This window comes from Carassius carassius, chromosome 32, assembly GCF_963082965.1.
Source record: "Carassius carassius chromosome 32, fCarCar2.1, whole genome shotgun sequence".
NCBI lineage: Eukaryota > Metazoa > Chordata > Actinopteri > Cypriniformes > Cyprinidae > Carassius > Carassius carassius.
Genome location: NC_081786.1, coordinates 12,364,310 through 12,388,057, shown reverse-complemented (window position 1 = coordinate 12,388,057; position 23,748 = coordinate 12,364,310). Strand labels below are relative to the sequence as shown.

The 23,748-nt window shown below is 38.7% G+C and overlaps 1 protein-coding gene across 6 annotated transcripts in view; it reads right to left on the bottom strand.

Annotated features, from left to right (window-relative positions):
* Positions 1-23,748, bottom strand: part of dlgap2a (discs, large (Drosophila) homolog-associated protein 2a) — a 138,037-nt gene that overhangs the window by 102,551 nt on the left and 11,738 nt on the right. For 3 of the 6 annotated variants that reach the window (XM_059520376.1, XM_059520377.1, XM_059520378.1), the window contains exon 1: positions 1,589-2,006. The exons of the other annotated variants lie outside the window; for them this stretch is intronic. The gene's annotated coding sequence lies outside the window, so the exon portion shown is untranslated. Of the gene's footprint in view, positions 1-1,588; positions 2,007-23,748 lie in introns of those variants that run through there. 6 annotated transcript variants of the gene reach the window in all.

The window sequence follows — 23,748 nt, the reverse complement described above, 5'->3', positions numbered from 1 at the left end:
TGTGCATTCCTCCCAGCGTTATTTGTGTCCCTGTATTGTATTGTTTCATTGTTCTCATTAAATTACCTTAACCTCGCACTTGCTTCCTGCCACTCCTTCACCCCAGTCATTACAATCTTTTGTTCTTTAAAAAAAATAAAAAACATAAAGCTCCCTAAATTTTGCCAAAAACTTGAAAAAAACATTGCCAGTGAAGAATAAAACAACATTAATAAATCATTTTCACCCAAAAATTATATTTTTATCATCATTTACTCATCACTGCCTTCATGTCGTTCCAAACCTGTTTAATTTAAAAAAGAACCAAACAGTTACTGGTCCCCATTGACTTCAAATGTAGGGAAAGGAAACTACAGAAGTCATTGGGGACCATCAACTGTTTGTTTACCAGCATTCTTCAAAATATCTTCTTTTATGTTCAATATAAGAAAGAAACTCATACAAGTTTGGAACAACATCGGAACAATCACTTTTTTAGCAGAAAACAACAGAAACAAAGTGATTTTTACATTGATCAGTCTATTTTAAGTGAATCACTATAAACACAAATACACACAGCGCAGTTAACAGCAATCCAGTGGTGAAGACATTGATCTGTCTTTGCCACTTGATCATCTCTCACTGAGAGAAGTCTGAATTCCCAAGTGTGTGTGTATAAGAGCTGTCATATATATATATATATATATACACACACACACACACACACACACACACATACATGTCTGTGTGTGTGTCTGGGTTGGTGGGTGGGTGGGTGGATGCGTGAGTGTGCGTGACACCTAAAGAGAGAGAAGAGGAGGGGGAATGCACTGCAGGAGCAAGTGTTTAGACCTGCAGTGCTTCCTCTTTCATTCTCTCTCTGTCTCTCTGCTGAAATATATGGTAGGGCAGTGACAGAAAAGTGCAGTAAATCCACTGAAGGCAATAGCCAGGAGCACACACACACACAATCACATACATTAAAAGTCCCTTTAGAGTGGGGTTCATCTCTAGTTGTTAACACAGATCCAGCTGATATGTATCAGTAAATGGAGAAACGGACTGGTTTATGAAATATCTCCCATATTTCATACACACTCATACACACAATCTCAAAGATGAGCTTCCCTGCGTCCATTCACTCACACACACTCATGGACGGAGACTAACAGCCAAGTAGGTACATAGGAATAAACTCCTCACCCACGGCTCAGAGTCTGTTTCACGACCCTGTGGAGGACGTCCCTCTTTTACAAGCAAAAACTGCTTATGTAAAGTCACCGAACCCACTCCCAGAATGCCCCAAAATACAAGTCTAAAAGCAGGAGAATTTCCCATTTAAGACTCACAGAAAGTACAGGTATGCTACACTCAGACCAAATGGGGTATGACAAGAACCTGTGGTAACATAAACAGCAGCACTTCCTGTTGAAATAATTGTCATTCACCAGTCCTGTTTGTGAACCTCTACTGTCCCAAACAAGCTGCCCACCAGCACTACAAGTGCTGAACCTGTTCAGAACGAGGATCTCTTCTGAGCCAGCATGAGCGTTTCAGAGTTCCTGCTGTCTGAACGTGAGATTAGTTGAAGGGACCCACATCTGCCTACCTGTCAGGTGATGAGCGAGTCCGTTCGGCTGTGTTTGACTCGATCACACACAGGCACACGGTCATGGGTGTGGAGAGCTCTCACTCTTTTCTGCTTGACTCACTGCAGCATGCTTTGCTCTTCTGTCACACACATAGTCTCGTCCTTTCCCCCTCGATCAGTCCGCTTTCATTCAGGCACTCCAACCATAATGTTAAAAAAACGTGAGGAAAAAAAAACAAAAAAAAGGCAGGGAGAATGCGATGCCCTCCACAGAGAAGTAGCAGTTGGCTGAGCGAAGGACTCTCTACTGCAGCACAGCGCAGGAGACACACACACGCTTCACACACGCTCTGACTGATCTACTGAAACACAGCCACTCTGAAAACCTGGAGATGGAGTCTAGGAATGGTGGACAGGATCTGTTCTTCTAATTTAGTTTGATTTTCTTTCTCTCCTCCTATTTTTCTCTTTCTGTTAGAAAGCAGAATCATTTATGCCCACAATAGTAAAACCTGTCTCACTCTTTTTCTTTTTCTTTTGTCTCTCAAATGTGACCGTCTCCTCTGAGAGGAAACCACAAGTGACATTGCTTCCATCCTGGTCCAAACATGGGCAACTTCCTAAACTCGGGTGTCATGATAACATTCGGAAAGGGGGCGTTTTGAGAGAGAAAGAGAGAGAGAGTTGCAGCCTGTAGCTGTGCCACTGAACATGAAAAGACTGAAACAGCTGAATGGAAATAAACATTTAGACCAGATTTGGTGTCCGAGTGGAGGCAGTTTACAGTATGTGTGACCAGAGGCATGAAGATGACAAACAATTCATAAATTCCAGATCTGCCAATACAAATGATTAAGCAATGAATCACAACTGTTTTTCTCACTATATGACACTAATAGTTTAGAACCAACTATTGATAATTTATTTTAATTTATTAATGTCGACATGTTTTTATGGCTCAGTGAATGAAGATGTAGACTGTCAAAATAAATGGAATGAAAGAAAGACTCTGTCATATCCGGTTCGTGAACGAATCATTCGATGTAACCGGATCTTTTTGAACCAGTTCACCAAATCGAACTGAATCGTTTTAAACGGTTCGCGCCTCCAATACGCATTAATCCACAAATGACTTAAGCTGTTAACTTTTTTAATGTGGCTGACACTCCCTCTGAGTTTAAACAAACCAATATCCCGGAGTAATTCATATACTCGAACAGTACACTGACTGAACTGCCACATTAAAAAGTTAACAGCTTAAGTCATTTGTGGATTAATGCGTATTGGAGACGCGAACCATTTAAAACAATTCAGTTCGATTTGGTGAACTGGTTCAAAAAGATCCGGTTACATTGAATGATTCGTTCGCGAACCGGATATGACAAACTGCTTTGTTTTGAACTCTCTCTCACAACAGACATGGAAGAGAAGACAATGCTGAATAAAGTCGTAGTTTTTGCTATTTTTGGACCAAAATGTATTTTCGATGCTTCAAAATATTCTAACTGACCCTCTGATGTCACGTGGACTACTTTGATGATGTTTTTCTTACCTTTCTGGACATGGACAGTAGACCGACCGTACACACAGCTTCAATGGAGGGACTGAGAGCTCTCAGACTAAATCTAAAATATCTTAAACTGTGTTCCAAAAATAAGCGGAGGCCTTATGGGTTTGGAACAACATGAGGGTAAGTTATTAATGACATAATTTTGCTAATTGGGCGAACTAACCCTTTAAGTGAGGATAATGGGACAGTAAAAGCAATCTAGATGTAAAAATAAAGCATAAACAATTAATCCTAAATATAAATGTAAAAAAAAATCTTTAATACAGGCTGATAACCAATGGTAAAATGGTATATATTGTGCATCACTTATTTTGTGTGTTTATATAAAGTGAAAACAGGGGACATACAGTACCACATATATTGACATGCTCTGACGCAGTAAAAAAGTTTCATGATGACAATGTTATTTTAATGGGAACAATATTGTAACAGAAAATTCAAAATAGAAGCATTCTGACTCATAGTCTCAGACTTTTAGACCCCACTGAACAAAGACCACACATGGCTTTCAACACTGTGTAAGCACCATTAATTCAAAACACGCACCCTCCTCAAGGGTTCCTTTCATGATTAAAATTAAATGACAGTGAAAGTGACTGACGACCTGCCAATCTAAACATTTCGCTCAGGCCAAGAGAAGCAGTGTGTGCGGTTACTTTGAAAATGTAGCAACACAGGCCATATTTACAATCTGAATCTGCACTCTCTGCAGGCTTGACTAGCACACACATCCAAACTCATCCTGGGACTATAAATTACAACAGGAGAAAAAAGAACTGTGGACTATTTTGAGTATGTGGTGCATTTCAGAGATCAGAAGTACGACCTGAACCAAATCAGCCACCTGTCTGTTCCTGACTGAACATCTAAATACATCAATGATAACATTTTCAGCATCGACAAGTTGTTGGACTTGTTCCTTTTCGATAGTATTCAACTGTATCAGGATTCAAGACCACGTGACCCCACTACAGTCTTCACTCCTATAGGGAGTAGCTGTATTGAGTCACTGTTCAATTTAATAAAAGTTTAACTCTACTTATCTTAGCTATACTTAGCTCAGTAAAGTTTAGGTAAAACAGGAGGTGTTGGTCAGTAGATCATGTTAGTAGACTAGTGCAAGAGATATATGATAGAGATCTATCATTAGAGAAGTTAGTAGTGAAGACGGTGTACTACTAACCCATTTCTCTTAGAATTTTCAATCTTAACAACTTAATTTACATAATCGTTCATTAATCAAAGGGAGTGTGATGCACGCGACTGTGTATGTCAGCGGGTGAGCATTAACAGCCCCACCAACTCAATTCCCTGCTGAGTTAATGGCCTACCAACTCTCTTCACAGCCTCCGACAACAACCAGTCACTTCTGTGTGCCATTCAGAACCAAACTAAAAGCGTTTTTAAGTTACAATTCAATTCCTGAGTTCAAATTGGTATAGCAAATGAGAACCAGAATACAAATATAACGTCATGGTGCTCTTGTGAATGCGTAGTGGAGACTGACACAGGAGAGAAGAATTGTTGAATAAAGTCTTCATTTTTGTTTTCTTTGTGCACAAAAAGTATTTTTGATACTTCATAACATTACAATTGAACCACTGATGTCACATAGACTATTTTAACAAAGTCCTTAATACATTTATTGGCCTTGAATGTGTCAGTTGTATTGCTGTCTATGCAGGGTCAGAAAGCCCTCAGATATCATCAAAAATGTCTTAATTTGTGTTCCGAAGATGAACAAAGGTCTTACAGGTTTGCAACGACATGAGGGTGAGTAATTAATTACAGAATTTTCATTTTTAGGTGAACTATCCCTTTAAGGAAGTAGAATTCAAATGAACTGAAAAAAATTACTGTAACTTTTAATAAGAAAAAGTAAAGGTTTGTCGAGACAAACTTTGAATGTTGGATTAAAAGACTTTGTTCGAAAGTTTTGGTTTGAATGTTTATAGGCATTCATAGGCCTTTTAGATTTAAGTTTCAAGTTTTTGGAAGAACACTTAATTTCCCAAAATGAGATTTCCAATTACAATTCAATAAATTTGTTTCCTGCCATTTAAAAATAAATTCTAATTCGACTTCCAGTGGGGTGTGGCCAATCCAGTTCAATTTAAACTCTTAAACTGAAACAGACAATTCTTAAATGAAAATCAAGTTTGTTTTTTTTACATTGTTTACATGTCTATCTGGTGTTTTTAATATACTTCAAGACAAAATGCTAATTCATGAGTCAACACCATTTCTGAGCATCAACTAAACTGCATTGTACCAAAGACAGTCTCATATATGTGGCTTGAAACAGTCCCTGTTTCCTACCATCACAAACATGTAACCATTCCTATCAACTTGTGCAGCAGGACGTTTTATATCATTAGCTGTCTGAGATGGCGAAGGGGAACATGGTTTGTGAAACATTAGCAACACATTATTAGCGGTTTAATAAAGTCAAGCCAAAGGCTAATGATCTCAATTACTGTTTTGTGTCCAACAAAAAATGCATTACCATTCTTATACATCAACTTGTAGATAACCGTGTATAGTTCAATCTTCATGTTCTTCTTAGAAATCAGTTCCTGGTTCAAACATGTGTGGCTGATTTGAATTTATGCTATATTGCCATTTGCCACTGTGTTTACTACTTCAGTAAACTGAGTGAAAGTGGAGCAGGTAGAGACGGGGACTAATTTGCATATTCATTAATATTCACACAATCTGCATATACTAAATAAGTTAAGGGTGTACAGTTATTTTCAAGCTATTTTAATGCTTGAAGAAACTATTTTATTTGGGAAAACAAATTGTCATTTTGATGAGTATTAAGGGATAAAATCTGTGACATGGACTTTAAATTTAAATTAAATTTGACCTCTAATGCAAACTTCGATCTAAACACTCTATCATATCTATCATGGGTTTCATCTTAATAAATAATCAATAAATGACAAATCAAATCAGAACGAGAAGACTGAGCAGTCTTTGTTAATTGAGAGTTCATCAATTTCGTCACTGCAGATGACAAGCGTTCCTGCACAAAAAAAAAAAAAAACACTTTCTGTGGCAAAGCCTGAAGGGACAAATACTCATCACACACTTCACAAAGTCACTCCACGAATTGCATCCTAATTCAGTCTATTACAATTCTTCATGTTTGCGTATCACAGCTGCTCAAAGTTTCACATTGATTTTCTGCCAAAAAATGGGGTTTTGCAGTTCATGACCAGGAATCTGTAAGAAATGTCAGTGACAATATTTGATTAGTCTGGCTTTGTTTTGATTTTGTGGCAAATGCATTTCAGTCTGAATGGTTAGATTGGATTTCAAGTAGTTTTTCATCATTCGGGATGCAATGTGACTGTAACTAACTTAATTTACTCACTCATTCACTCATATGGCATTGGTGAATGGGAAAGCAAGAAATATGCATGAATACATACTAGGGCTGTCAATTTAACATAGTAATATTTAAAAGAATCCAATAAAAAAGTGACATTACATTAATCATGCCCCCTGACTGTACATAAATTTCCTGTACTAATTTGCACTTACCGAGAGCAGACGGAGTGGTTCACACAGGACACGTTCTTGCATTTAAAGACATTTAGACAGAGTGCAAACGAATGGGTCTCAAGATGCATTTCAATTTGAAGCATTTGAAAGTTATCCTACTAAGAATTTAATGCTTAAAAATGTGGTGCTCAGTGTTGAAAAAAAGAGAACAGCCAAAGACTTCAAATCACAGTTTAAAGAAAGCACAGATTGAATGTGTCTTGTGTTAATGACTCCAAAGTCTTCACTCAGTTGTTCAGTGATATGGAATTAAAACAACCAATACAATAACTTTGAGATACTTTTATAATGTATATTAAATTTCAAAATAATGTAATGTCTTCTAATTAAATTCATATGGGTTTTTTTCTCAACAAATGAAAGTGAAAGAAAAGTGAAAGTCGTGACATTTGCTAAGTATGGTAACCTATACTCATACAGCACATAATAATTACTAGCAGCAGCAAAAATTATTTTCCACTACAAAAAAGTAGCAACTAATCTAGATATCCCTGACATCGACTAGACAAACCTCAATTAATGGATCTGATTTCATCACTTGCAAGATGACAGCTCTGACAGTCAATTCTACAGATCAGATTTGAAAAACAAATCAGATTTATGTAAAATATGAATGAGGCCTTGGACAACAACTACCAGCTAAACTCAACCAAACACTATTTGGAAGAATGTATGATTTAGGAAAATGATATCCATTTCATCCATTCTTTCTTTGATCATTTCCAAGAAGATAAGTGATGAGCCCAGGCAACAGTGGATCTTTTCGATTACAATTTAGAGAACGATTCAAAATGAAGCCTAAGATTGAAGAGATGGATTTTGAAATAGACTTTGATGGATGAAACACACTGAAATTACATCTCTGAACTACAAAAATCTAAGAGAGGGGAACTGGAATAATCTGCATGTGATTGTTTAGCACACTGGTGGAATAGATAGATATGCTATAGATATCACAAATGACCACATTGTTTCATTGATGCTACAGTTCACCACTTATGCTTTTATCACTACTGTTGTCTCTCTTTCTAGTCACTACTATACATTCCCATTCTGTTAGCTCGGTCTCCTGTGAGGGTGTGGATCCCAGAAACTAACGATACCTAACAATCATTTACTGTACCTTCAACCCACCATTGGCTGGCATTTCTCGTAGTCTTGTGGCGTGGCGTTGTAATGGGAACGATTCCAGGGGAGAGGACAGAATAATATTAACAACAGAAAATGGAGGCCTTAGGCGCAATGACAAAAAGGAAAGTATGACTTCTCCACATGAATGAGCAAGCAGACAGACAGCACAGCAGCAATTCAGTTCAGCATGTTTTAATTTCAAGGCGTATTACCCCTTAAGTTTAAAATGTAATGCTTAATAACTTGTCTGCATCTATAAAGACATGCAAGTGGTGTATAATATCCCGGACTGACACCATCTGCTCCTCTGTGAATATCTGTATGATCCTGAGGCTGTGACATGACGATGTGCCGTTCAAACCGCTATCCTCCACTCACTAGCGTGTTGTTGAAGACAGTACCCGTGTATCCGGCTAACCTTTTCTGGAGCCTTGTAAACAATTCTCCTCTTTCAAATTGCAACGAGGCTCTCAGCTTGAATTACTTTTCCCATTCATACACCAAATCTCTACCAGCACACAATTCACACATGCCTCAAAGCGAACACTGATATATAACTGTGACACATGACATCAAGGGCTAGTTTACCACATTTTTCCCCACACACATTATGTACAGATTTAAACTAGTACTCGTAGTGCTATGAATACTGATTAGAACCAGACACGCTCTCTGTTAGTCTTCCTTAAACACATTTATTTATTTATCCATTTAATTAGCAAGATATCACTCTCTCTGCTGAAAGTCACCTTAATGAGAGGGATAAATTGATATCTGTTACAAATTTTCTTCATGGTTAACAATGCGAGAAATGAGTGAATGCAATTACTTTCAAGCACAACTTGATTACAGGGAAATAAATGGATAATGAATACCAACATATTCACACAAACTCCTGTCAGGAGGCCACCGTGCTGGTGATTTACATCTGAAGGTCCTTCACTATATCACAAAATCCAATGCACAACAACAATAACAACAACAGCAACAAATCAATGCATGAAAATTATTGTGTTAAAGTCAGTGATCCTGACTTCAGATGATAGTTTGAGGCTTTAGCTCACAAAAGGGAGCTTAAGATTAATGAACATCCAACAGGATGGCTCCTCTGACTTCATTAGGGAGTCTGTGATGCAGCAAACGGCATCGTTTTATGATATTTACCCCCACATCTGGCGCCATGACAGCCTGATGGATTACGGTTAGCATGTTTATCCTGACAGGAGACACTAAAATGAGAGTTTGTTTGTTTATTTGGCACTGGCCTGAATCTTTTTTGTGTGTGTATTTGTATATAGGATCGACCGGTCTTACGGAATCATATTATTCCAGTTTTTGCTCCAGCTCAATGATGGTCGGCCTTTTTGGCTTCAAGGCCCTCGGCTGTCCAATGCAATATATAAGTCCCCTCTCCAGATATTTCTACCGTAATTATGACAAAGCTGCTTGTTTTCAAATTTTTTAAAATATATTTAATCAATTAATATGGTTAATTTAATACAGTAAATAAATAAAAAATGTATTTTGTCATTCTTGAAGCTATTCTTTCTTGAGGTACTTCAATAAAAGCAATAGTCCTTAAGGGAAAATTAAAAAATAAAAATAAATAAGTAATAAATTATTTGCATTTATTAATGATAATTTGTTCATTTAAATTCCTTCTAAATCTATTTAAATATAATAAATAAATCTGGTAAATCTAGAACCACTGCTCTGTCTGATTTTCTAAGAAAAAGAAGAAAGAGCCCACAAACATCACAACACATGAAGTAGACTTTAAAACATAAGCTAATGCAACTTACAGAAAAAAGAACCTACGGAGGATCCATAAAAATCCAACAAAACCATAAAGTGTAAAAAAATGAAAATTAAAGGGCTCTGCTATTGCATCAGCAATCAACTGAAAGGCTTCCTCTTTGAAATCACTTCAAATTCTAAATCCTTCGTTCGTAAAAGAAAAAGAGTGCTTTGTGTGTCTGCCCAGATTAAAATTAAAGTATGACTTCAGTAAATTCTTCTGAAATGCTCTTGCGGATATTGTTTTAGTACAGGATCCACACAGGACTGACATTTGATTGCTATAGTGAGGTAAACTTTCTAAAGTTCAGAGAGAGTGTTGACCTTCATAACTCTGAAAGAGGTACGCTGCTCGAATGTAAAGCTCGATTCATCTTCTTGATCCTTCCTGCTGAACTACACATGCCATGCATGGTTTCATCCACAGTATAAAAAAAAATCACATGCATTTAAATTCAACCAGCATGGCTGAGAATCTTCACCTCAGATGACAATAAACATTTTCATACCGACTCACTGTCTAGGGGTCAACTAGGATGGAAAAAGTAATTATATTGAAGTAATTGTACATGATTGCTTTGAGGAGCCTCATTTATAAGGAATCCAGACTGCAAATAAAATGGAAAAATAGTTTAAAATCTGAAATCTGAACAGTCTGAACAATTTATTCATCAGATATCATCTTGTGAGGTGCCATTAGTTAATAAATCTTTAGAGTGTGTGTCAATTCCTGCATGCGCATGAGTTTGCGGTTCGAATCAGGCTTACTTAGTGAATTGTTGAGAGACTTTGCTCAGTTTGCAACTGACTCCACTGAATCGTGAATCATTTTTCGGTTATGTCCAATTCGAAATGACCGTTATTTTAATTAAGGATACATATTTTCAACAGAGATCTGTTGCTATGGGTATCCAGTAAAAAGTATGGGCTACTATAGGTATACAAGGCAAAAACATTCAAATATTTAACAACAAAAATTACTGGTAACTGTCTGGCATAAAGTAGCCCAATTGTAAGGCTGAATCGAAAGGAAACTTTTTTTTAAGGTATATTTATGGCCGTTTTCTGCCTTTATTGGGACAGGACAGAAGAGAGCTGACAGCTGAAATCCTTACAGCCACACAAAAAGGAGAGGTTAAAATAAGAAATAGAAATATTGTTATTGTTATTAACCGAATAAATGATATATACTGTATATATAGTATATATATATACAGTACAGACCAAAAGTTTGGAAACATTACTATTTTTAATGTTTTTGAAAGAAGTTTCTTCTGCTCATCAAGCCTGTATTTATTTGATCAAAAATACAGAAAAAACTGTAATATTGTGAAATATTATTACAACTTAAAATAATAGTTTTCTATTTGAATATACTTGAAAAAAATTATTTATTCCTGTGATGCAAAGCTGAATTTTCAGCATCATTACTCCAGCCTTCAGTGTCACATGTAACATCCAGTCTATCACATTATCATTTAGAAATCATTCTAATATTCTGATTTATTATGAGTGTTGGAAACAGTTCTGCGGTCTAATATATTTGATGAATAAAAGGTTCAAAAGAACTGCATTTATTCAAAATAAAATAAAAAATTCTAATAATATATATTCTAATAATATATTTTCTTTACTATCACTTTTTATCAATTCAACACATCCTTGCTGAATAAAAGTATTGATTTTATTTTAAAAAAGAAAGAAAAAAAATTTACTGACCCCAAATTACTGACCAGTAGTGTATATTGTTATTACAAAATATTTATATTTTAAAAACGTAGCTTCTTTTTTTTTTTTTTTTTTACTTTTTATTCATCAAAGTATCCTAAAAAAGTATCACATGTTCTGAAAAAATATTAAGCAGCAGAACTATTTCCAACTTTGATAATGAATAATCATATTAGAATGATTTCTAAAGGATCATGTGATAATGATCCTAAAAATTCAGCTTTGCATCACAGAAATAAATAATATTTTAAAGTATAATAAATTTAAAAACAATTATTTTAAATTGTAATAATATATCACAATATTAAAATTTTTTCTGTATTTTTGATCAAATAAATGCAGGCTTGATGAGCAGAAGAAACTTCTTTCAAAAACATTAAAAATAGTAATGTTTCCAAACTTTTGGTCTGTACTGTATATATATATATTTTTTTATTTTTTTTTATTCATTTAAATCACATTGAAAACAATATCGTTAACATACACTTTAGTTTTAATGTGAAAATGCTTGCTTAATGTGAAAAAGCAGATACACTGAGTGCGCATTTGAAGTAATTTCATATTTAATAGATAACACGAGACTATAGCACCATCTAATGGTATTAGAGGCCCTCACAGGAGACTATTCTGCAGTCTGTAAGCAAGACTGCTCAGTGCATTCCTCTGAGGAGCTCATTTGTAGTTGATGAAATCATGATACCCATCTGTTCTATTATTAGAAATAACCTAAATACGCATACAAGCCAAAGATCTAAACCTTTACTCTTTAGTTTGAAACACATATTTTTTATTCATAGTTTTAATATATATTTAATTTTACGGAGGAGGAAACTAAAACTACCACTCTGATGAATTTATAAAGTCAACATCAAAACTGACCTTCAAACAGCACAATTGTGTAAAAAAACCGCATTATTATTATTTTTTTTTTATTTCCCTCTGTATTTGCTAAATATTGTAATGTTAATTATTAGTTAAATTAATAAAACTTACTACTAAATTATTTTGTGGGAGACAAACATTTTGAAGTTATAGTTCACCAAAAAAAAAATAACATTCTGTCATTATTTAGTCATTCTTTCTCGCTCTTTCTTCTATTTAGCACAAAAGAAGATATTCTAAAGAATGTTGGTAACCCAACAGTTAATGGTAGCCAATAAAAAATACTATGGAAGTCAATGGCTACCGTCAACTGCTTGGTTACCAACATTCTTTAAAATATCTTCTTTTGGGTTCAGCAGAAAAAAGAAAAATTAATGCAGGTTTGGAACAACTTGTGAGTAAATGATGACAGAATTAGCCTTTTTATGCAGATGACAGAATTTTCTGAATTTTTACAGTTTAGCAGTAAATCAAGACATTGACTTAACAGTTCTCATTGTTCTGCTTAGCAGCAAGAAAAACAAAAGTGTTATTAAAATTTTTTATAAATTATACACAGAAAGCGAGCAACACTCCCATCCCAATTTTAATCACTGGAGCCATAACTGTAAATCAATGCAGAGCCCTCACTTCAGCATGAACTCACGGACTGTCTAAGCACAGAGTTCTGGACTGCACACTTAAATAAATGATGCCATCTACACTCTCATATACACGCTATCTTTGCCTTGTTAATTGTTATGGTAGTGCTGTAGTTCCCTCTCAAGGCGGTAACTCAACATTACTTCAGCTAAGACGTATATGGGAACTCCTCCCTTCTCCACTTTCGCTGAAATCTTATTGGCTAACGCCAGCTGGGGACAGCTGGCCAATTGACTCGAAGCATGCAAATACTGACAGGTCAGCGGGCAGTATAAAATGCATGGGCGCGAAAATTACGTCAGAATCTCTGTTCACGCTAGAAGTCTTATCTAAGTCATCGTGGAAGTTGCAATAGAGGACTACTCACCCTGTTTTTCCTCTACGCATCCGATGGCTGCTAATGCTAGATTCGGACCTTCACCAGTTCTGTGTGACCTGCCGGGGAGCCTCACACGGACCACACGTGCGCCCACTGTGCCGAGCTGCCAGTGCGCACACTCAGAGCCAGAGTGGCTCGGAAAACAGCGGGAATGAGGCCCACTGCCGCCAGCGAGCCGCTGGTGGGCCCTCCCCCGCCCGAAGACGAGTTTGACGTCGGCTTGGTGGACGAAAGCTTCCGCCCCACGAACTTCGTCCTCTTCGGAGCTGGCGAGGAAAACGACTCCATGTCGCTTTCGCCGTCGGAAAAGGTTTGGCCGTCTCAGTGGGACCGCACCGACCAAGAGGGCCCTGCAGACCTCCAGGAGGAGCTCGTCAGGGTCTTCGGTCTCGCTTGCCACACACCTGACGAGCCTGTGAAAGGTAGCTGGACTCGTGGCTCCTCCAGTCGAACTGCTGCCAGACGGCATTGAGGCATGCAAGAGCTCGTGGTGAAGTCGTGGGCTGCACCCCAATCGGCGCGAACCCACTCTGCCACGCAGGCCATGTTCACGCACGTCGAGGAGACTGTTACCGCGCACCTGTGCCTGTCTCCCTCTGCATTGGTTCGGACCACAGCCTGCCTTCCAAGCCGTGCGGTTCACGTCCCATAGACAGACAAAGCCTATTCTTCTGAGGGAAGGCAGCTTCTGCTCTTCATGCCAGGGCAATACTCAAGGTGTTTCAGGCAGACTGCAGCACAGTAGCGCTGACGTCATCAGGGATCTGCGCGCAGCAACTGATCTCATGCTGATGGCTACTAAGCGCTCTGCTCAGCCGTTTCATGGGGCTCATGGTCGTCCTTACAGGCACCTATGGCTTACCCTAGCTGACCTGGAAGACGCGGACCGTAGGACGCTCCTAAACGTTCCAGTTGCTCCCTCTGGCCTCTTTGGTGACGCCATGGAGTCATGGAGCGTTTTTTCAGAGACGCAGAAAGCGCACCAAGGCGTGATGCCCCGTCGCTCAGTCCAGTCATCATCTGCGAGGTTCCGCTCTTCTGCACCTCGTCAGGCTCTAAGACCAGCTAAAACAGCCCGCCGTGGCACCCCGTTCTGAACCGGATGCTTGTTTCGGCCGAAACCAGCACTGGTAAGAGCCTGGGAGGAAACCTCAGGGTCAGTTGAGGACCCCGCGCTGCGAGAGAGCCAGCGCGCCATCCTTGGCCACCGAGGCGTCTCCCTGACGGACCGATAAAGTGAGTGAGTGCGCGGGAGGCCCCGCCCCCAAGCGCCATGTTCCTTCGGGCGACGATTGCTATGTGTGTTTAAATGCTGTTTGTGTGAGTTCCACAATAGAAGCCTGTACACAATCAACAAAAGAGCTTTTTCTTTCTCTTACACTCAACACTGTGTCACTCGCCCTGTCTCATAGCAGCGCTGAGCCACAACCCATTGATTATAATGGCCTCGCGAGGGCGCGAGAGTGCCAACACCACAAAAACACGGTGTCACTCTCCCTGTTCAGATGCATCATGTCCCCCATGTTACTACGGGCGACGATTGCTATGTCTGTTTAAATGCTGTTTGTGTGAGTTCCACAATAAAAGCATGTATATAATTAACAAAAGAGCTTTACTTCCTCTGACACTCAACACTGCGTCACTCGCCCTGTCTCAGAACAGTGCTGTTTGTGTGAGTAAAATTGTACAATAGAAGCATGTATCCAAATTCTTGCACCCAACACTGTGTCACTCGCCCTGTCTCAAACAGCGCAGAGCCACAACCCATGATTATAATGGCCTCTCGAGGGCGCAAGAGTGCCACACCATTATATAGCCGACGCGAACCGCCCTCCCGCCAGTGCTTCTAGCCTCGCGGGGGCAGGGCCCTGGTCAAAACAAGCCATCAGTAGCTGTAGACTTAATGCATCCGCGGTGTGAGCACTCTGAGACCGTGGAACAGCCCAGATATGTTCAGCCCAGGAGTTCTTTTCTCTACGAACGCGTCTACTTCAGGCTGGGGTGCAGTGCGTCTGGGCGTACCTGCCTCAGGCCTGTGTCGGAGTCACAGAGAAGGTGGCACATAAACAGTTTTGAATTGGAAGCGGTGTCCTTAGCCCTTCAAGCCTTTCGGTTGACATTGGAGCAGAAATTAGAATGTTGTGGGCGGACCGACACTTAAACTCCATAAGAGCATCGCACATCCCCGGTATTCTGGACCGTGGTGTGAACATGCTTTCAAGGAACGGGATTCCTCAAGGAGATGGAGGCTTCACCCAGGATCAGATCAAATGATTTGGGAGGGAGGAAGTGGATTTGTTTGCCACGTGCGAGAACACGCACTGTAAGACGTTCTTCTTGCTATCTCACTCCCCCCTGCCGAGAGATGCTCTGACATCGCGTTGGCCGGAAGCCAGGCTTACACGTTCCCTCCGGTGAAGATTCTGCCTGTTTTGTGCAAAATCAGGGAGGATAGAGCATCAGTTATACTCATGGCCCCGAACTGGCCGAATTAGTGATGGCTCCCCCATGGCGAATCCCCCTCAGGAAGGGCCTGCTGTCTCAGGCGAATGGCACAATATGGCACCCCAGCCCCGAGCTGTGGAACCTTCATGTGTGGCCGCTGTGGGGACCCTAATGAGCAGGACGCTCTGCACTCCCGAGTGCTAAACACATTAACGCGCACCATCAAACAGTCGCTGCTACGCTCTGAAGTGGGGAGTTTTCACAAAATGGTGCGAGGACATTTATATTGACCAGGGGACCAATTCCGTGTCGGATGTTTTGCGCTTTCTACAGCACAGTATGGATAGCGGAAGTTTGCCATCCACGCTGAAGATGTATGTGACCGCTATTACCGCTTTTCGATCCCCCGTTGATGGGCAAACGATCGGTAAGCACACTCTGGTAATCAGTTTTCTCAGGGGAGCAAGGAGATTGTGTACTTCATGGCCGCCCTCCTGACGCCGTGGGATTTAGCTCTAGTTTTGAGGGCTCGGTCTCTTACTACCGTTCGAGCCCTTAGCTTTGATTGCGGTTAAGGAGCTTCCCTGAAGTCTGCTTTGTTTCTTGCTCTCACCTCGGCGAAGCGCCTTGGAGACTTTCATGAGTTTTTGGTGAACGATATTGCATCGGTTTCGGACCTGGCGACTGTAATGTCACTCTCCGGCCGAGACCGGGTTTCGTTCCGAAGTTACTCAATACACCGGTTTTTTTCCCTGCCTGCCTTATCTGCTTAGCCGTCAGCCTCGCGTGACGCTGATGTTCACAGCGCCGGGACCCTGTTAGGGTTTTACGGATGTATATGGATCGCTCGGCCGCCTTTCGTCAGTTGGACCAGATGTTTGTGTGCTTGGTGGATGTAATAAGGGACGTGCTGTTTCTAAACAGAGACTTTCTCACTGGATCGTGGATGCTATCGAATGCCAGGGGAAGGGTTATCCCCTCAACATCAGAGCTCATCCTGCGAGGACAATATAAATGCTTCCTGATGGGCCTGGTCTAGAGGTATGTCGGTCCAGTATTTATGTTTTGCTGCTGGCTGGTCTTCCCAGAACACATTCGCCAGGTATTACAAGCTGGCTGTACCCTCTGTAGCGTCACATGTACTTTCGGTGAGTTAAGTTTTATTCATTCTGTTATAACCAGCTATACAGTAGTTACCATGGCTGCTAACTCTGTGTTATGATTTATATGGTTTATGCAGTTGTCACCGCAAACGCCGTCGACTCTGTTTAACTCTTGCTTGAGTGCTTATTGCATTGTGTCAGCCCTGGTTAGTGCAAACTTCGATTTATTGTTTGAAGTTATGCAAATTTTGTTAGGGTCGGAGCAGATGTCTCATTGGTCTAGTTCCGCCTATCAGATGCAAGCACTCTTAGCGACACGGCCATTGGCTAGAACTGTCCTGCTTATGTGTGGGGTGATGGACTCCTTTCAGGGCTTATCTTCACTGCTCTCACGGCGGGATTTTGTACAGTTCCCATATACATCTTAGCTGACGTATTGTGGAGTTACCGCCTCGAGAGGGAACGTCTCCGGTTACTATCGTAACCTCGGTTCCCTGAGAGGCGGGAACGAGACATTACGTTAGCCGCCGTGGTCGCTGTTTGATCAGCTGTGCTAGCGTTCAGTCGTGATTCTGACGTAATTTTCGCGCCCATGCATTTTATACTGCCCGCTGACCTGTCAGTATTTGCATGCTTCGCGTCAATTGGCCAGCTGCCCCCAGCTGGCGTTAGCCAATAAGATTTCAGCGAAAGTGGAGAAGGGAGAAGTATCCATATACGTCTTAGCTGACATAATGTCTCGTTCCCGCCTCTCAGGGAACCGAGGTTACGATAGTAACCAGAGACGTTTTGTCACATCACCCGCTTGCAATGTATAACAGGCAAAAGCTGCAACATCTGGCCAATTAACCATAGTCATAATCTTAATCAATTGTGCAGCTCTGACCCAATTTAGCTTCTGAATGTAAAGTGCATGTTATTGCACTACAACCACATAAAAGACAAATGAACAGATAATTCCATTTGTAGTCTTAAATCTAAACATAGTAACTTGTAACTAAACTGAAACTACTTTTCTCTTTCATCTGATGTCATCCATTAAAAGAAGTTAGTTCTTTATTCTTTATTTATTTATTTTCATATTTTTTGGGGTTGGATGGATTTTTAAATAAAATGTAAACTTTTAACCGGCATTGAAACATCACATCATCAAATATTTTGTTTGTAAGATTTTTGAATGTTTTGTTTTTTAAAAAAGTCTCTCACCAAGGCTGCCTTTATCTGATCAAAATGACAGTAAAAGCAATAACATTGTGAAATATTATTACAGTTTAATACAACAATCTTCTATTTGAATCTATTTTAAAATGTAATGCAGCCATTACTCCAATCTCCTGTGTCACATGATCCTTTAGAACTGATTCTAATATGCTAATTTTATGCTTTTTCTTGTTATAATCAATGTTGAAATTAATTTAGCTGCTTAATATTTTTGTAAACTGCTAAAAAAAAAATCAGGATTCTTTAAATTAATAGAAATTTTAACTCCTTTTTTTTTTTTTTTTTAGCAGAACAGCACTTGTTTCTTTACAAAGACTAACATATCCTAATTCTAAAAGAAAGAATGCAAATCATAATCAAACAGATGTTCTTTGTATAGTAGGAGTAAAAGCAGTTATATGTGCACATCTGTGTTTGTTTTTGTTCGTAGGTGTGTGTCTCTTTGTGAAATCCTCCCCAAACATATGAGTGCATCTGCTTGAAATTTGGCCACAGCTGAAGCAGGTGTGAGCAAAATCACACCATTCTATTTTCTAATGAGTTTGGGGTCTGTGGCCGGCAGTGACTGAAGTGAAATCCTGCACTCTCCAGGCATTACACTCTCTAATAACAGCCATCTGTCTTCATGACTGTCTGCTCTACAGACTCAGGGGAAGGAGGAGGAGAGAAAATAAGAGATTGGTGGATGCATTTTTTAAAATTATTTTAAACAAAAAAATTACAGCAATATTTGTTTTGTTTTTATAATGATCAAATTAGAGAAAGGGCAGAGATGCAGATTGTTTATTATTTTTATTAAACTCAAGCCTTGACAACAATATTATTTTTTCTGCGGCTATTCGGATTTTGAGTTACTTTTACTTTCTCTTTTCTAACTGGCTACAACTCACATACACACACAACTATTTTATATCTATTTTACAACAATAAATAAATAATATTAAAACATTATTAATAGTATTTCTTCCTATATTATTCATATAAAATATATATAAAATATAAAACGCTGTAACAATTACATTTTTAAGCAATCATAGCTGCAAATAACTCAATGTTGACTATAGATTCTTAGACAAATTTCAAAATTATGATGACTCATTCAAGGTATTTTGACACCAAAAGTCTGGGCTCAGTATATTTATTTTTTAATGAATACACTTATTCTGCAAGGACACATTCAACTGATCAAAAATTATAGTAAAGACATTTCTGTCATGACAACTCTCTGAGGGATTGACATGGTAATGTATATGACAATGGTAATATGTTTGATGATCTTAGTGGAACAGTGGAGCTGGGGAAGGTGAAGGGTTTCTAAAGCATGCTGCAAATGCTACAGCAAGCACTAGTCATATATTTGAATGCTGAGCAGCAAGCTTATTGGCTGCCGATACTGGAGAGGCCCAATCAGCTGTGCCATGTGATAATGATGTCATTATGTCAGATTGAGTTAGACCTATAAGACTGTACCATCTAGATGTTCATGCCAGAACTCTGTATTTGTAATATTACAAAAGATTTCTGTGATTTTAGAAGTTTTTAACTTTCTATTCTTCAAAGAATACAGAGAAAATGTATCATGGTTTCCACATAAATAAGCAGCACAACTATTTTCAACAATTTTACTTTTTACTGTATTTTTTTTTAAAATGCTGCCTAAGTGAGCATAAAAAAACTTTCAAAAACAAAAAACAAAAATGGCCCCTGGTTATATTTACCATTTTGCCCTTTAAGTGCTATGAACAGATGCGGATTCATCCAACTTCTCACTGCAATCCCCAAACCTTCCTAACTGTCCCATTGTTCCCCTATTTGCATGTCCAACCAACAAATAATCTGTGATCTTTTTTGATATATTAGTAAACACACACAATGACGGTAGTTCCAGTCTCGTTAGTGAGCAGCTCGCAGGGGTCAGCAGTGCTGATGAGCTGTGTGATGGGTTCCTGTACTCTCTCATCATGCTGTTCAAGGTCAGATCAGGTCAGAGCACTGACTCAGACAGGTCAAACACACTATCGAACCATGTCCGGCTATCCCCCATCTAATTTCCGTCTGCATCACAGTGAATTCATCCTCCTCTCACCTCTTGTTTGAGAACCACCCGTTCTTCGCTGTGTAGGCGAGTGGTGCCACCCACATCACCTCTTTGCATATGTGTATTATGCATTGATTTGATTTACAAGGAGATGACACACGGACAGCGAGCTTAACATTTAAAGCAGTAGTTTTCCCTGAAAATCAAAAATATGACTCGTTTTCCAATCACAAAAGGAATGAATGGGGAAAGTTGCTGAAAAGTTTCATAATGGAAAAGAGCAGCTTAAACAATCTTCTAAATATCTTCTTTTGTGCTTTGCAGGATTAAAAAAAGAAGCCATTTGAGTTGGGAAGGAATGATATGAGAGTCAGTAAGAAATGAAATGATGATGAAATTTCATTTTTGCACAAACTGTTCTAAAGACAAAAGACAAAATTTGGCAAGATTCTGCAATCTAGGGCAAAACAAGTTATATACTAGGCAATCACAAAGAGAAAAAGTGTATGATGAAATAAAAAAGAAGATAAGGGTGCAGAAAGAGGTTACATGCACAATCCCACACACACACACACACACACACGCACACAGTGTTGTATGGTTTCATTTCCTGAGCACTGGCCGCTTACCATTCAGTGTTCACCTCTTCACCGCAATATAATACTCTCTTCCTCCCCTCAAATCAGAGGACTCAACCACTCATCAGGTGATGGACCTCTTCTTACCCTTCACTCTTTTTCTCCCCTGTCATTTAATTTTATTTACTCTTTCTCAGAAAGTACTCAGACCGGCTTCTGTAAGTTAGCTGACCATTTCCTACACTGAACAATACACTGAATCATGAGGCCATCCGCTACAACTGATAATTGACAAAAACTTTTAGCACATATACATTTAAAATGTACAAGTTTACTTCCAGTAAATCAGTAAATCAGGCACTGCAGCTCACGTTTACCTGTAAAGAGTACAAACACATGTTCATGTTAAATGTAGAATTACATTTTGCAAATGTTAGGTTTAGATGTTGGGAATTTTTTAACTTAAATAGGCCCACTGTATAGTCTTTTGATGTAAATTTACAGCTTTTATTTTTTTTATTATTTTTTTTTTGCAAAAATATTTCAAATTATTTATTAAACCACAGTACCAAAAAGCAACTTCCAACATATTTTTTCACAAAATATGAAAAAGTTATTGAAATTTGTGTAATGGTTTGTAAAATTAGTGTAAGAAAATCATCACACTATTCACAATGTTGCTTCATTTTTAAAGCTGGCAAAATTAAACATAAACACATACAATTTTATCTTTTAGCTCTACTTTGGATGCATTTTTAGAGCGCATTTTCTGGAAACAAAAAAAAATAAAACAATAAAAACCAATGACCTTGGCCATTATATACAGGACAGATTTTTCATTAGCCTGCAGTACTCCCACTACATACTGATGTCCTAAAATCTGAATAGCCACGACAGAGAGGGGAGAGGAAGCAAGAGGAGGGTTTTCTCTGTCGACTGCAATCTTTATATCAGACAGAAAGAAAGAGAGAGAGAGATTGCACACAATCCCTATAGGGACTGAAAAATCGATACAAACGCTCTTCTAAGAATGCAAAGCAGGGCCACATGAAAAGTTTTGTGGAACATCAGCAATTTCAAAAAACTTTGCACTTCTGCAGACTAATCAAAACATTAGCATTTATAAGGAAGTCATTCACAAGAACAAATAAAATAAACAGAGCAATTACAAGACGGTCCTCACTCCACCGGTGCTCGGGCCCTAAAAATTGTTATTGAAGAGCCTCTGTCGCTTAATGTACTAAAGAAATTTAGCTTGACTTCTTACAAACCACCCGAATTTAAAGCAGTGGAAAGTAAAATATGGAAACACAATGCTAAAATATTAACATGGTTATTAAGAGCTGAGTATGGCACACACATACATGGATGCAACTTGAACCGTTGACTAGTCTGAGGGCAAAGAGAGCCTCAGGCATACAGCGCATTTATTTCAATAACAAATAGACTATGACGAGGTCAAACAGACAGAAATAAGTCTCTTAAGCTTGTGTGTACAGCAGATGGGTTTTGTCTAAAAAACAATATGCAAACAAAACATAAAAAATAAAACAAATATAAAACAAAACAAAAATAATAAAACATGACACAGAGTAGTCTATAAATTATTTTTTAATTGCTCAATTAAGCTTAACTTTAAAGTTAAAGGTCATAAAAGGTTATTATAGTTAACTAAAACAATAAAAAAGTATTGTTGCTTATAAAATGAACAAACTGAAAAACTTACAATTTACACTAGCAGCAATTATCATTTTATATAGACATGCAAAAAAAAGTATCAGGTAAGTAAAAGTGTCAAGTAAATGGTGCTCCATAAGATTTTAACACAAAAACTGTGTTAACATCAATGGAACTGAAATATGAATTTACACTGAAAAAAAGAGGGCTTTGCCTCTTCAATTCAGAAGTCCATCACACACCACTGGTGTAAAGTGTTTATGTCACTCCTCATGACATGATACTGTAGCTGACTATCACAATCATCCGCTGCGGTTGCAGAACCAGAAGAGCCGTGTGGGTGGCCGTTGTTAGCTGTCACGCTCAGAGGAAAAACCTTTCCGTGCTCCGTTTTTTCTTCACTCTCAAAAGCTTTACAGCACATTTATAACTCAATCTTACTCACTGAGTCTTGAATTTGTGTTATTTCTGAATTGTTAGCTCGTTGCCAGAAGCAAATGTGTTTTCTTGCTCGTTATCAAAAGCTGCTGCATATAGCCAAACATCTGCCTCTCACTTCATATCGCAGAGATGGAGAGCAGCCAGTCTCTTTGTACTCACAGATGCTGCTTTCTGCCTTAAAACAGGTCTATACAAAGCTGAGAGAGAGGAAAATCAGTGACACCAATTTGCATAATGAGGGGAAGTTCTGTGGTGGCCACCTTCAATATCTGGAGTTTCAACTCAGCTTTAAAGCAAAGGCCATCCTGCAATTTAAAATGTAAATTGGCCGATGCCTGTGAATGCCTTAGATGCATTAGGTGAAATGGCTTTCAGATGGATATAAAATGATGGTAGGCGTTGTTAGTGAACCTATACTGACATGATCTGCATTGTCTCCATAGAAACAGGATGAAACCATGGTCACAGCACTGGTGCAAATACTACCAATTCATTCAGACTCTACAGCCACTGGGAATAAAAACTACCAACTTCCAAACTTAGAACCATGGTTTAATACAAATGTCCAATGGATGCAGAACAGTCAGTAATTTTTTGCATTTTTAAGAATCTTATAATGCTAAACTGATGTTCTACTGTCATGAAACATTTTTTTAATCAATACAGCACTTGGCATCCTCTTCTTCAATTATCTAATTAAAATTCGCACCTCAGGGTCAGTCTGTAAACTCATTCTGCCAATTTACAGGTTGTGCAAGAGGAAGAGCAGAGAAATCCACTTGGCATATTATGTAAAAAATTATGCATGCTTGTTTATCAGGCTTTGTTTTGACAAATGCCCTTGCTGTCATAGTCATCTGCACACACAATACAGGAATGTTTAATGAGTAAAGGCAAGTTTCATATTTATCAGGATACTTTATCTTTACGAGAATAACAATGGTAATGTGATCATCCGCACTGTGGATTATGATGA